The sequence below is a fragment of the Heptranchias perlo genome, chromosome 24, assembly GCF_035084215.1.
Source record: "Heptranchias perlo isolate sHepPer1 chromosome 24, sHepPer1.hap1, whole genome shotgun sequence".
NCBI classification, from domain to species: domain Eukaryota; kingdom Metazoa; phylum Chordata; class Chondrichthyes; order Hexanchiformes; family Hexanchidae; genus Heptranchias; species Heptranchias perlo.
In genome coordinates, this window is record NC_090348.1 from 24009967 (window position 1) to 24024306 (window position 14340).

The following is a 14340-nucleotide window of genomic DNA, read 5'->3' on the forward strand; positions in this document are numbered from 1 at the left end:
GTCTTGAATACTGCTCCTATATCTGGAAAGGCCCTTCCAGCGCATTTCTCACTCCTGGACAGGGTCTAAGAAAAGATGTTTCTCAACTGTAGCCTCCAAACTGTCTCCATCACAAACTTTCTTGGTCAGTGGTCCTGAGGATTTTCATCTTTTGCTCATTCTAACCTCCAAATATAGAATGGTTGCAGCACAGAAGGAGGCTGATCGGCCTGTCGAGTCTGTGCCGGCTCTCTGCAAGAGCAATCCAGCTAGTCCCACTCCCCTACCCTTTCCCCTTAGCCCTGCAAATTTTTTCCCTTCAAGTACTTATCCAGTTCCTTTTTGAAGGCCACAATTTGAATCTGCCTCCACACTAGGCAGTGTATTCCAAACTTTTTTTTTGAAAAATTTTTCCTCATGTCACGTTTGGTTCTTTTGCCAATCACCTTAAATCCATGTCCTCTGGTTCTTGACCCTTCTGCCAATGGGAATAGTTTCTCTCTACCTGCTCTCTAGACCCTTCATGATTTTGAATACATCTATTAAATCTGCTCGAAGGAGAACAACCCCAGCTTCTCCAGTCTATCCACGTAACTGAAGTCCCTTATCCCTGGGACCATTCTAGTAAACCTTTTCTGCACCCTCTTTAAGGCCTTCACATCTTTCCTGAAGTGCGGTGCCCAGAACTGGACACAATACTCCAGTTATAGCCGAACCAGTGTTTTATAAAGGTTCATCATAACTTCCTTGCTTTTGTACTCTATGCCTGCCTATGTCCTCCTTGAAGTCTGTTACTATCCTCCTCACTGTTCACTAAACGGCCAAGTTTTGTGTCAGCCGCAAATTTTGAAAATGTGCCCTATACACCCAAGTCCAAGTCATTAATATATCAAGAAAAGCAGTGGTCCTCGTACTAACCCCTGGGGAACATCATTGTATACCTCTCTCCAGTCTGAAAAACAAATGTTCACCACTACTCTTTCTTGTAACTCAGCCAATTTCGTATCCATGGTGATACTGTCCCTTTTTATTCCATGGGCTTCAACTTCGATGACAAGCCAATTATGAAGCACTTTATCAAACGCCTTTTGGAAATCATATACACCACATCAACCTATATTTGACCGAGCATTTGACCGAGTGTGGCACCAAGGAGCCCTAGTAAAATTGAAGTCCATGGGAATCGGGGAAAACTCTCCAGTGGCTGGAGTCATACCTAGCACAAAGGAAGATGGTAGTGGTTGTTGGAGGCCAATCATCTCAGCCCCAGGGCATTGCTGCAGGACAGGGCAGTCCTAGGCCCAACCATCTTCAGCTGCTTCATCAATGACCTTCCCTCCATCATAAGCCAGAAATGGGGATGTTCGCTGATGACTGCACAGTGTTCAGTTCCATTCGCAACCCCTCAGATAATGAAGCAGTCCGAGCCCGCATGCAGCAAGACCTGGACAACATCCAGGCTTGGGCTCATAAGTGGCAAGTAACATTCGCGCCAGATAAGTGCCAGGCAATGACCATCTCCAACAAGAGAGTCTAACCACCTCCCCTTGACATTCAACGGCATTACCATCGCCGAATCCCCCACCATCAACATCCTGGGGGTCACCATTTACCAGAAACTTAACTGGACCAGCCATATAAATACTGTGGCTACGAGAGCAGGTCAGAGGCTGGGTATTCTGCGGCAAGTGACTCACCTCCTGACTCCCCAAAGCCTTTCCACCATCTACAAGGCACAAGTCAGGAGTGTGATGGAATACTCTCCACTTGCCTGGATGAGTGCAGCTCCAACAACACTCAAGAAGCTCGACACCATCCAAGATAAAGCAGCCCGCTTGATTGGCACTCCATCCACCACCCTAAACATTCACTCCCTTCACCACCGGCGCATTGTGGCTGCAGTGTGCACCATCCACAGGATGCACTGCAGCAACTCGCCAAGGCTTCTTCGACAGCACCTCCCAAACCCGCGACCTCTACCACCTAGAAGGACCAGGGCAGCAGGCGCATGGGAACAACACCACCTGCACGTTCCCCTCCAAGTCACACACCATCCTGACTTGGAAATATATCGCCGTTCCTTCATTGTCGCTGGGTCAAAATCCTGGAACTCCCTTCCTAACAGCACTGTGGGAGAACCGTCACCACACGGACTGCAGCGGTTCAAGAAGGCGGCTCACCACCACCTTCTCGAGGGCAATTAGGGATGGGCAATAAAATGCCGGCCTTGCCAGCGACGCCCACATCCCGTGAACGAATAAAAAAAAAACATCAACCGCATCAACTGTCCTACATTCTCTTCCTCCTCCCTACAGTGCTGAACTCAAATTGTTTTTTTTACTCATTCATTCTCTGTGGAATCCTTACCTCAGTCTTTCCTTCCTATTGCAATCTTCAGGCTTTTAAAACTAATGCTTGGCACCACCTAAACACTACTTCCTCAAAAAAAAAGCAGTTCGGTTCTTGCAATTTGTGCTCGAGTAAAACTGGTTAAGGGTGCTAGGAATCATAGATGATAAATCACCTCGGGGTAGAATTTCCACAGGGTTTTCCTGATTTCTTGCCATATAATGCCTTTCAGGACTTCAGCTCCTCCGAAGTCGCTTTAGTCAATGAAGTACTTTTAAAAAAAATATATAGCCACTGTTGTAATGTAGAAATGTGGCATTCAATTTGCACACAGCAAGGTCCCACAAACAGCAATGTGATAATGACCAGATTTTTTTTTAGTGATGTTGGTTGAAGGATAAATATTGGCTTGGACACTGGGGAGAATTCCACTGCACTTCAAAAAGTGCTGTGGGATCTTTTCTGTCCACTGGAGAGGCCAGACGGAGCCTCAATTTAATGTCTCATCCGAAATACAGCACCTCAAACAGTGCAGCATTCCTTCAGTACTGTACTGCAGTGCCAGCTTGGATTGTGTTCAAGTGGGATTTGAACCCACAACCTTCTGACTCAGGCATAGCAGGTAACACACTTCTGGTCACCATTTTGGGGATTTAGTAGGCAGTTTAGCGCCTGATAAACGGGTGAAACGGAGCCCAATTTCTGGGCTGTTATTTTTTAGTTTACATGCAAAAATTACTCATTTAAAATTGTCCATGTCTTTAGCATTTAATTATAGCTGTTAGTAATGTTACTATTTGGAGCACCTTCAGTTGTAAAAAATACAACTGAAAGGTTAGTGTTATAAAAGAAAGATTGTTGTAGATAATAAGAAAATAACTCAAGTATTTTAAATGCAGGAACATTAAAATAGAGCATGTATCTGAGAACTGCTAAACTCAGTGAGAAAGCAGTACCCACATATCAACACATGGTGGTGTCCTTACCCTGCATCTGGGAATATAGCTGCTTAGTACATTTGCTAAACAATAAATTCCCCTGTTCAGACCAGATTCAGAGACACAAAATCTAGATAGTACTGTGACTGGAGAGACCACCAGTGAGTCACATGCATAGTTAAAGGGAATGGACTGCTACCCATAATTGAACTTCCAGTAAAAATGGACACCCAAACCACAAAAGAAAACAGATGTCTAACGATTAAAACCATCAAAACGGATGCAAAGAACTACATATTTACAAAAAAATGTCTGTATAATCTAAGCTCCTGCAGTGAATAAAGAACACATGGCATGCTTCTGCTTAGTACAGTTCAGATATGTTGTCCATGCTATTCTGGATCCAAAATTTTGATTTTTTTTTTAGCATAACTGAATTAGCCTGACATGAATCAATTTAGATTTGTACTTTGCTTTTGGCCCACAGACCTGGAATTAGCTCCACTTGTGATTTTTTAACTAAGAATTGAAAAACATTTTTATCAATTTCAATGAACATAGAGTGAACTGCTCAAAGGCAAGATTTCTCATTCATAATCTATGAAACGACCTTGGCTCCTTGTTCAGTATGATTGTAAGCCTCTCCTGGGGCAGAAGTATAGTTAAATTACACTCTGCTTAGACACGCACCCACAACTAGACTGGCCATATGCATCTGTCCTACGCAGCCACTAGTGATTCAAATGCATTGTACAAATGATCTGGGGTATATACCCTCCCCATCAAGCATTTTGTCCACACTACCCTAAGGCCCGCATTTATAGACCCCACCACGTGTACCTGGACGTCAGAACTGGAAAGTTAACTTGCCTGTTCTCTCCACACATGCTGCAATAACCTGCTAAGTGCTTCCAGAAGGACCTCCAAGTCTTCAGCATCAGCGGAAGTAGTGTTGCCCACGTTTCTATTCTGTTGTGAACAATTGGTTTGCTTTTCTGGAACTGCCATGCAGTCCCCTTTAATGGTGAGCCACAGCCTTTGAGAACTGATAGCTTAAAGCATTTTTTTGTTCCTCAGCTGAGTTTGCTGCTGGCCAGGCACTTAGTGCAAGATTTTCATGTGCCAATAGTCTATTCAGATTAAAGGGAGGGACTCCCATTGTACAATTCAGTGCAGCCCACCTCCTGTGCTGCCTACACAAGTGAGTCTGCACTATGGACAAATTCAACTCCATGGATAGGGAACGAAAGAACTTATATTTATATAATGTCTCCTTACATCCTCCGGGCATCCCAAACCAAGGAACTTCACACCCAGTGAATTAATTTTGAAGTATGGTAACTGGGGCCGGTAACACAATAGCAGGCTTGAGGCCTACTCTGCGCATAGCGCACGACAATGTGTCTCGGAAGCACTTTGAGCATGCAGAGTATGTGTAAGGCTTATTAAGGCCTCAATTTTATTTATGTTCGGGGCAAAGCCCCTGACCAGATGTTTGAAATGGGTGCTTCAAGGGAGGCCTGGTCAAAAGTTACACTGTTTATAGTTGGGTGGTCCTCTCCTTCAAATAGGAACACCCTTCCTTGCAGTATCTGCGGCATCATGGCCTCCAATGCCTAATCTGTAAATTGAGCCATTCTACCCCAAGCTATTTCTTATTTGGCTAAAAAACAGGCACAGCTTTAAGGGCTGCCAACAGATATTTGTGCCAGAAACCTCACCCTGAGACTGGCACACACCTACATCATGTGCTATACATTGGGAATGCAGCCAATATATTTAAATTGGCATCATGGAGCAAGATCAGCTTGTAGTCCTAATGCACATACAGTGGTCTCAGGACTGCATTATCCATCCCATTGTTGTTATGGTAGGGCAATGTGGCAGCAAGTTTGTACATAGCAAGATCCTTCTAACAGTAAATTAGATGAATAACCAGCAAATCTGTTTTTGTCGGGTTTGGTTGATTAAGGAATGTTGGCCAGGACACTAGAACTGCCTGTTCTCTTCAAAGTGTCAAAGGATCTTTTGAACAGGCAGACAAGGTCTCGATTTAACATTTCATTTAAAAGACAGCACCTCCATCAATGTAAAACTCCCTCAGTAGAGCACTGAAGTATCAGCCTAGATTATGAATCAATAATCTTCAGACTCCGAGGCAAAAGTGCTACCAACTAAGCAAACTGACACTTAAATCTTTTGTAATCGGCCTTTTGAAACGTAGAAAATTTGGGTTGGTTTTTCACCGTTTTTCTGTAGGAGTATTGCTGTTTGATAAAAGGAATCATACATCAACAACTCAAATATAAGGCTACAGTAACAGCTCTGTTATGTGGCAACAGGTCTTTAGTGGGGATGTGTCACCACACCAATGAATATTAGGCTCATTTATATTATTGAGGGTAAGTAAGTTTTTTCAGAGACCAAGATTACAAGTTTTTGTGATTTGCATTAGGTTTTATTGTATGATGGTATATATGTGACACATTTCAGTATTCATTTTAATTATATGCATCGCATCGCATAGTACAGGCTGAAATAAAAGAAAAAGTGCTGGAAATACACAACAGGTCCATCAGCAACTGAAAAGAGAATAGACATGTTAATGTTTTGGGGAGAGATGCGGCATCAGTATTGCAGGTTTATCTGCCTGAAACACACATCTGTTTTTTTTTCAGATGCTGTGTATTTCCAATATTTTCTGTTTCTATTTCAGATTTTCAGCATTTGCAGATTTTTCTGTTTATCTCTACATAATACAGGCCATTCTCTTTGAAGTGTTGAGATTGGCTGAGATACTTAGCTGTTAACTGAAATGATACTGAAGAGTTTTGCTTTTCTTCAAAGTGGAATCTATCAATCTGCATTAATGGCAGTACTTCTATTAGTTCCTCACTAACTAGTTAGCATCCAATTACTAGCAGGTTACCCTAATACCAGTGCATAGTTAGGTCTAATTCTGTGTGGAGGAAAAAAAACCAACATAAATTATTTCTCTTTCTCCATTGCTTTATTAGTTATTTTCTTCCTGTTTCATGCTTTGTTTCTCTTTCGTTTTCTTTTTTTTTCATTTTCTCCGCTCCTGTTGTAAAGGCAGTGCCTCTTGTTGGGGGACAGCAGAAGCCCTCAGTATCTTGTCCAAGTGACTCTTTTCAATTTAGATTTTTGACAGTGAATGCCAGCAGACTTTTCTACCATGTGGACCATCGCAGCTACGCTCAACCCTATCCCTACTGATCTTCACACATGCACACTTAAAGCATAGACCACTGGATAGAAATCAGGAACCCAGGATAATGTTACTCTCCTTAACTGTGGGACACTGTATCGGATTGCTGCTCCCTTACAACTACCCTGTATGAGATTATTCCCTTTATTTGGAATTCTCTTCATTTGTCCATCACCAGTCCTAATTTTTGTTTCTGTTTTACTCTCTCCTTTGCTTAATCCTTTCCAGGATCTACCTGGTGATTTTGGAACTCTATCTGTAATCTTCCAGCGCTGTCCTTCTACCTTGTAATTCAGTAACATGGGTGCACAAACATCACTGCTGCTATTATGATGTTATGTTTCTTACCTTTTTCTACGACCCCTCTGCTACATGCCATTCTGTACCCTTTCAATGTGCCACTCCTTAGCCAGCTGTAGCGAAGTTCACGAGGAGTTTTGGGTAACTTGCCCTCTGGGTTTCCCTATTTCTCCATTGATAGCTGCCTAGACTTCTTACTTGGCACAGTTGAATTTAGAAACTAACCAGCCAGGGAGATATTACTGATGCAGTTACAGCCTGCACCATCTGCAATTTTAACTCCGGAATGAGCCGGGAAGCCACTGCGGGTTTCCCGCCAGGCCAACCCGGGACCAGAGAGGATCAGCCTCGTGAGAGGCCAAAAAAGGTAAGTGTTTTTCTTTCCTTTGTAGGGCCAGGAGAAGGAGGAGTGCTTCTCCGTTCCCCATAAGGAAAGCTTAGGCCCCCCTGCCCCAGACTCCCCCTCGTCCCCAAACCTGAGGCCCTCGCAGATGTCCCCAGAACCTAATCCCAGCACCAACCTGGTGTCAAGCTCAGCCTCTGGGCTGAGTGATTTTCCTCCACGTTGCCACACGCAATGGGTGCGAAATGGACTGGTGGCATGTTAATGAGGCCTGGGAGTTAAAATAGCCCAGGGCTGATTTCTGCAATAACGGGTGAGGACTCACCTTGCCACCCCTCTGCCCAAAATCCGCCCGGAGTTAAAATTGGGGCCATTGTGTAAATAAGATGGACAGAGGATTATATTCATTTGTGTTGAATCTATTAGAGCTGGTGAGAGCCATGTGGTAAAAATGCTTAACCAGCTGGACATGATTTTGTGCCTGTATAACTATAAAGAACCCTATGAAGTCAACTGGTAACCACAGGCATTGAAGTAGCACTTAGCTGTGTGTGCTGAGCCTGTGGTAAATAATGTCAGAACCTGTTGTTGAGTTGGACTATCAGAAGTCTGCTATGCAGCTGGAACATGAGTTCGGCATTTGTGAAGGTTCATATCAGGATGCAAGAGCTGGCTTCTCCTGGGAGGGCTGATGACATGCACAATGCCATGTGTATGGGTTTGGGTGCCAGTGAATTGAGGTTCGCAGGAAGTATGGTAAGTAAATGTTGCAGGATAAATTGTTGCAGAAACGGCTGGGCACCAGAGGTTGGGAGTGTTCATATTGTAGTGATATTGAAATGTCTGTGTTGTACTCAGCAGAATTTCTGTCCCCAATTGCTGGTGCCTTGGTGAAAAGCAGTAGTTACCTTCAGTCCCTTAGACCCTTGCATATTTAAGCTTCCTTAATAACTAATTGATCAGGTGGCAGTGCAAGTGACGGGCAGTAAATTCAGTCGGGATCCAGATACATTGGGTCCCACCACCTGTGCCCAGTTTCTGTGAGGCCTTGTTTGGGGCAGAACATCGCCTACCCCTAAAATGGTCCCCTATGTCAGAGTGGCATGTCCAGGGGGAGGGGACTCCCAGGCTGGGAGGTTCCTAGGGCCCGGGCTGGCAGAATAGTAGTGACTGGTATGCCTGGGAAAAGGTGGTGTACCAGCTGTTGGGCACAAGTGGGGCCCATTCACTCTCCAGGCCTGGGTCATGGGCTAGACCCCAAAGAAAAGATTCATAAATTTTTTATTTCATAACGAAAAGATCTCTTGGGCATCTTCTGATAACGGTCAGGCTCTGCTGCATTTTGCGGCCTCCTCTGACTGGCTCTTATTGGCTGAGTGCCTGCCATTGCTGCCCTAATCAGGGATCCTTTTCCGCCACTGAAAATCTGGTGATGTCAGCAGCGGAGGATCCCAGCGGGTGCATTTTGGCGTAAGTAAGGATAAGAAGAGCCTCACGACATTTTTAACTCGCTGCCGTCAGATACAAGAGATGTGATAACACATTTCAACATCATTTATATCATTGATTGTTTTCAGCTGTAGGATGCAAAGAAAAAGTCTGTCAAAATCTTTGAGGAAGATGGTGATCCTACATTCTTGCAGCGTATCTTGCTGCTCTCAAATGCCTTGCCTCCTACTCTACAATCAGGTCATCATCAAAATATCACTGTAAAAAGTTGATGGTGCCCTCTGCTGGTGGTGTTGTGCTAATGCACTACCCAAGAAGTATTTGTGGCTAACTTGAATGCACTTTAAAATAGTAATATTGATTAGAAAATGTAACGACAAACCTCATGTGCACTATGCAGATGTGTTTGCCATTTCTGTAAGTGGTTTTAGGTTCCTCTGAAATTTAAGCTTGATTGCATCCGTATACATTTTTTGTTATCTTGCCTATTGGGCTCCTTTTTAGCATCCAATAACAGATATTTCTAAAGTGCTTCTGATGAGGCCAGCTTTGTACAAAATAAAATGGTCAATCTGCTTTTCTTTGTTCAAGTCTGGTGAATGGGATATTAGCCTTTATGACTCAGAACCATGTATCAGGATGGTTGATTGGTGATCAGGGATATCCCTGCAGTCTTTGCTTATTTCTCCAGTAAGACATTCATTTGGGGGGGGGGGGACACATAAATATATTGAACTCTATGGCACTGCAAGAATTTTAATAGGGCAGACCATAGGAAGTCTCATTTTAGACCTAGATAAATCTGGTGGACCACTGCAATACAGCCCAGGACGAGTCTCCAGAATGATTGTAGCTTGCTGCAACATACAGAAAGGGAGGCTACTTCTTGAAGCTGAAGAGGATGATAATGATGAAGAAGATGGAGAGAGGGCCCTCCATCCCCACATCAGGAAGTAGGTGCATAGGAAGGAGAGGAGGTGGAGCAAGAGCCATCAGCCTAAAACCAGACAAAGAAATCAGCAACTTACCACTGACTGCTTTCAGTAAATAAAAATGGAGAAAACTGAATAAAATGTCCTTACTATCTGTTACGTACCCACAATACATATGTTTCCCAAAGGTTTCTGTACCTTAACTACTTATAATACAGAAGTCACACTCTCACATGTCATCATCCATTGCAATCATCCACATAAATGAACTCTGAAGTCTATATGTTCAAACAATTTTTACTTTCCAGAACAAAATTCAACAGGTTCCAATAATTTCTTGCACTCCGACTGCAACTATGTCTTACCTTGTGTCCAGCTTTTGTGCTAGCTCTTTACATGCTCTAGCTCCTAAACCACTACTTCTACGAGATGCTCTATGAGTGATGTGAAGTTGAGAGGTGGGTGGCTGAGAAGATTCCTCTGGAGTCTTTGAGAACTGAAGTGACTCCTATCTTATTGAAGCTGTTGTCCATGAGGCTCATGTTTGTGGTTGCCATTCTCTTAAGTAATCAAAGGGTGCCAGGTCCAGATCTGATGCTCCTAGATGTGTTGGCATTGGCGGAGGTTTAAAAGAGGCATGCAGACTGTTACTATCATGAGAGATGGCAACTCTGTTACCACTTCTTGCAGCCCACTGCTGCTGGGCAGAGGCTCCGATGTGCTATTTGTTGGCGTCATCACTAGTCAAATAGTCCCAATCAAGTCTTGGAAGTCCTATGACAGTGTCCTGTTCAGGCTGAACTGCAAAGCACCTGCTCATTTTCTTGATTATGCTTCGAAGCACATGGGACATTTTTCCACATTAAAGGTGCTATATAAATGCAACTTGTTAAAACAGTGGTAGCTGCCATTCCAGAAGTCATCAATGCCCTTGAAACTTCCTCCTGCTGCCTGGTTGCTGCTGAAATCTCCTGGTCTGTCATTTTCACCAGGGTGTTCTGCAGGTTGTGAGAAGCTTCGTACAATATGTTGCAGATGCATGCAGTGAATCCTCCGTCTTCTCCAAATATACATTGAAACTGTTTCCACTGCCTGCACATGAGATCTGTGCTCCCAAAACATTGCTCTTTGGAGGACTGGGTCTCTGAGACCTGAAGACCTAGGCTCCTCAGCTGAGGGCAATCATTTCTCCAACCACCATGAACAATAGCACTCTCTCCCCTTCCACTACTACAGCCTCCTGACCATGTGTATCTGAGCTGGTGCTGGTCCATGACGGAGTTGGTGAGAATGGGGCATGACTTGTCGATCTTGCTGAACCTCCCTGTTCATCTGAGCGACTGGCCTCTTCCCCCAAGTCATCCCCTAGGATTTCAAAATCACCGAAGCTCATTTAGCAATGTACATGACTCATCATAGAAACCTTTCAAATCTTATTTAAATTGAATTGTTTAAAAGAGTACAAGGAAAAAGGAGAAAGGATTGGCAAATGCTGGAAATCTGAATTAAAAACAAAAAATATCGCCAATATACAGTAGATCCATCAACTTTGATAGAGAGAAAAGACAATTTAACATTTTGGGTGTAGACTTTTCTCCAGAACTGGAAAGTGAAAGATAAACAAGCTCCTTAATGGAACTGAACAAAAGAGGCAGGGATCGGGGTGGGGGGGGGGGGGGGGGGGTGGGGCAGGAGAAATAACAGGTTGAATGCTCAAACAGTCTTTTATGAAAAGTTGGAAAGAGGTGAAAACTGCTGAATGATGCATGAAGCTATATGGAGATGGAAGGAAAGTGGGCTTGACTTGGTCATGAAATTTTCTTTCCCAGGGAAAGATGCATTTTTCCTGATCTCTTGTTCTCCCTGTTTACTAATATTAGAAGCCATAGGTCGTGCGCTAAGGAATGTGAGAGATGACAGTCCTCACTGAAAATGGAAGATTTGCCTGATTTCCTCCCATGAGGTAATGTGCTGCATTGGTCAGATGCAATGTAAAGGCAACATTGACCATCAATGTCCTTAACCCAAGATCACAATGTCTTCACCTTCGATAACCAGTTCTTTACCCAAACACACGGAACAACCATGGGGACCAAATTCGCACCCCAATACGCCAACATTTTCATGCACAAGTTCGAGCAGGACTTCTTCACTGCACAGGACCTCCAACCAATGCTATACACCAGATACATCGATGACATTTTCTTTCTATGGACCCACAGCGAAGAATCACTAAAGAGACTACACGATAACATTAACAAGTTCCATCCCACCATTAAGCTCACCATGGACTACTCCTCAGAATCAGTTTCTTTCTTGGACACACAAATCTCCATTAAAGACGGGCACCTCAGCACCTCACTCTACCGCAAGCCCACGGACAACCTCACGATGCTCCACTTTTCCAGCTTCCACCCTAACCACGTCAAAGAGGCCATCCCCTATGGACAGGCCCTGCGAATACACAGGGTCTGCTCAGACGAGGAGGAACGCAATGGACACCTACAGACGCTGAAAGACGCCCTAGTAAGAACGGGATATGACGCTCGACTCATCGATCGACAGTTCCGACGGGCCACAGCGAAAAATCGCATAGACCTCCTCAGAAGACTAACACGGGACGCAACCAACAGAGTACCCTTCGTCGTCCAGTACTTCCCCGGAGCGGAGAAACTACGCCATGTTCTCCGCAGCCTTCAACATGTCATCAATGACGACGAACACCTCGCTATGGCCATCCCCACACCTCCACTACTCGCCTTTAAACAGCCACCCAACCTCAAACAGACTATCGTTCGCAGCAAATTACCCAGCTTTCAGGAGAACAGCGTCCACGACACGACACAACCCTGCCATGGTAACCTCTGCAAGACATGCCAGATTATCGACACAGATACCACCATCACACGAGAGGACACCACCCACCAGGTGCATGGTTCATACTCCTGTGACTCGGCCAACGTTGTCTACCTCATACGTTGCAGGAAAGGATGCCCCAAAGCATGGTACATTGGCGAGACCATGCAGACGCTGCGACAACGGAGGAACGGACACCGCGCAACAATCGCCAGACAGGAGGGTTCCCTCCCAGTCGGGGAACACTTCAGTAGTCAAGGACATTCAGCCACCGACCTTCGGGTAAGCGTACTCCAAGGCGGCCTTCGAGACACATGACAATGCAAAATCGTCGAGCAAAAATTGATAGCCAAGTTCTCACCCATGAGGACGGCCTCAACCGGGATCTTGGGTTCATGTCACGCTACACGTAACCCCACCAGCGAACAAAAGTTAACTGTTTTTAATATAACGGGTCAATTGCTGTCTTTTCCTTCCGAATGTTTCTATGTTTCTGCCTCTCTCTCTCTGTTTCTTTTTTTGTTCTGGCCGTTTGTATATTCGGTGGCCCTGTAGGTAACACCTATCTGTCTGAACACTTTGGTTGCCTTGGCAACGGGCAGTTGAAAAGACTATCTGTAATCACCAGGTATTGTTCTGTGATTTATAAATGCGAGAGGTTCGAGGATTTCTTGACATTCACCTGAGGAAGGAGGAAGCCTCCGAAAGCTTGTGAATTTTAAAATAAAATTGTTGGACTATAACTTGGTGTTGTAAAATTGTTTACAATTGTCAACCCCAGTCCATCACCGGCATCTCCACATCTTAACCCAAGACTTCTCCCACAGTCCTTCATTGCAGCTTTTCAATTTCGGTCCTATTAGTTATGGGTTTTTTTAAGTGAGCAATTAGCAACAATTAGAACAGCTACATGTCTTTAGTTTAACAGGATTCTGGCCATTGTCAGTCATATTCCATTAATTAGAAAGCAGATTATAAGTATAATTTGAATAAAAATGAGGGCTATGAATCAGACCAACCAGACCACCATACATGAGTCAGTTTTGTAGACTATATTAAATGAGGACTCTTCCCACCTATGCTCATAATCAGTTGAATGGTCACTGTGTAATCTGTATACATTAGATTTTATGAATTAGTGTTTCTGGCGCAGAGCTTCACGCGATGAGAGCTTCTATCAGGAATTTGGGCACCGAGGTCAGCACAACCCACTTGATTTACCAATGCAGGTTTACTGGCCCCTGTGCTCCAATTCCCGCATTGTGATTGAATTCCTGATAATCTGCTCCTATTGAGTGAAGCTCTGCACGGGGAGTGCCATTTTAGTAAAACGTACATTTTAATTCAATTTTCTCCCTCTAGAATTTTTTTTTAAAAAAGGTTTTCACTTGTTTGAGGTGCATCCTCCTCAGGCAGATGTCTGACTCCTGCCCAGGACTTCCTCATTCTGATATTGTAGGAGATGTTTCTATGGAGCTGTCGTAGCTGCAGTTTTAACTTATTGTGTGATTATTTGAAAGGGGTTCCAAAAATCATTGATTGAAACACACTGCCCTCATGTACAGCCTACAGAGGCGTTTCTTCTTGTTATATTGAGAGACCAAAGTGAAGGTCCGAGACCCATAGTGCAGGACATCAGCAGGGTAGAAGAAATAATGAGTATCTTCCTTCTAGATGAGTCCGGGGCAACACTTCACTCCACCCCCCCAACGCACACCCCATCAGAATTACACGGATGCTGCAACTGTTATACCTAATTCCAAAACCTCAGCACCACATTTCCTGCTAAGCAGTTCATTCAACAGAGCCACCAGATGCAGAGAGAAATAAACTTATACGGAAACACACAGTGGCTTCTACTCAGTTATAACTCACCGCTGGTCAGTCAGGTCAGCATATAACACTTAATACTTATATTTGGTTTCCACTTCAAGTAAGGTGAATGTATTGCTCATTATAAAGGGG